Source organism: Callithrix jacchus, chromosome 3, assembly GCF_049354715.1.
Source record: "Callithrix jacchus isolate 240 chromosome 3, calJac240_pri, whole genome shotgun sequence".
Lineage (NCBI taxonomy): Eukaryota > Metazoa > Chordata > Mammalia > Primates > Cebidae > Callithrix > Callithrix jacchus.
The window spans coordinates 74,805,165-74,807,233 of NC_133504.1; positions in this window are offsets into that span (position 1 = coordinate 74,805,165).

The following is a 2,069-nucleotide window of genomic DNA, read 5'->3' on the forward strand; positions in this document are numbered from 1 at the left end:
AACAGGAGCCTTCAGAAATGAAGACCCAAAGTTAATAGAGAAACCTGTGTATTTTTAAGGCTAGGACTGATAAAGAAGTGGAAGTCATAGAGAAGTATGATTGGACAAATATCTATGATCTAATGGTAATAAACTGGGGAGACTTACTTGGAAAGGCCTGTTTGTTCAGATGCTTCTCCCTGTACCTGTGTCTTCAGAGATAAGGATATCCCTTTCCTCCAGGTATAGAGAAGGCACTTCTGGAATGAAAGTCTCATGAGCCTGCTTCAGAAGAGAAGATCTGGGGAAAGTGAAAGTAACCCTCTTGCTTCTGCTGTTTTCTCAAGTGCCAAGGTACCATTATTTTGGGGTAGCATGTCCTGAACCCCAATTCTCTAACATCTCTCTCCAAAATGGATTAATTTCATCTTCACTGAAAATCCATCTATTGAGACAAATATCACTCCCTCCAGGTAATCTCTCTAGGTGCTACAGTGGTGCTGAGTATTCCCTAGAATGATTGAACTCTGGCTTCAACTCTGTGTCACAGAAACCTGAGGATTCCAAGAGCACAGGGATAAAATCTAAGTCATGATATTTCGGTATCCAGAAGCTTGGGGAGCAGCTACAAGAAGCAAAATAACTTACATTCTCTATAATTCAAACAAATAATCTAATTTTCAAATGGGAGAAAGATTTGAACAGATACTTCGCCAAAGAAAATATGCAAATAGCCAATAAGTACATGACAAGGGGCTCAACATCCTTAGTCATTGGAGAAATACAAATCAGCTTTTCTGAGGATCCGGCAAGATGGCAGAGGTAGAGCAGAAGAAGCAGCGGACCTCCCGCAAGTTCACCTACAGCGGTGTGGACCTGGACCAGCTGCTGGACAATGTCCTACGAAGCAGCTGATGCAGCTGTACAGTGAGAGCCAGCGGCGGCAGCAGACCCAGGGCCTGTGGCGGAAGCAGCACTTGCTGCTGAAGCGCCTGCGCAAGGCCACAAAGCCCCCCCCGCCCACCACCCCATGAAGAAGCCTGAAGTAATGATGCACCTGCAGACATGATTGTCCTGCCCCAAGTGGTGGGCAGCATGGTGGGCGTCTACAACTGCAAGACCTCCAAGTAGGTGGAGATCAAGACATAGATTACCGGCCACTACCTACCTGGGCGAGTACTCCATCACCTGCAAGCACTGCCGGCCCTGCCGTCGGGGCCACCCACTCCTCCCGCTTCATCCCCCTCAAATAGTAGCTCAGCTAATAAAGGCACACATATCTCCAAAAAAAAAAGGATAGCGAGAAATACAAAAATACAAATCAAAACAACAAGATACCACTTTACACCCACTAGGCTAGCTGTAATTAAGAAATAACAAAAAACAAGTGTGGAAGATGTGGTAAACGTGGAACCCTCAGACATAGCTGGTGGGAAGGTAAAATGATGTAGTCAATATAAAAAACAGTCTGACAGTTACTTCAAAATTAGAGTCACCAGACAAGGCAGCAATTCCACTCCTAGGTATGTAGCCAAGAGAATTAGAAACATACATTCACATGAAAACATGTACATAAATGTTCATAGCAGCTTTATTCGTAATAACCAAAAAGTGGAAACAAGCCAAATGTCCATCAATTGATGAATGGGTAAATCAAATGTGGAAGATCCATAAAATGAAATGTTATTTGACAACAAAAAGAAACGAATTACTGATACATGCTACAACATGGATGAAGCTTGAAAACATTGTGCTTCATGGAAGAAGCCAGGAAGAGAAGGCCACGTGTTGTATGATTCCATTTATATGAGATCCCTAGGATAGGCAAATCCATAGAAACAGAGAGCAGCTTAATGGCTGCCAGAGTTGAAGGAGAGGGAAATCGGTAGTTACTGCTAATGAGTATGGGATTTCCTTTCGGAGCTAGAAAAGAGTTCTGGAATTAGATAGTGGTGATGGTTCTTACACAACTTTGTGAATATAGTGAAAACCACTGAATTGTACACTTTAAAATGGTGAATTTCATGATATGTGAATTGTATCTTAAAAAAAGAAAAATAATAGATGTCAAAATGAAAATGAGTTTTTTT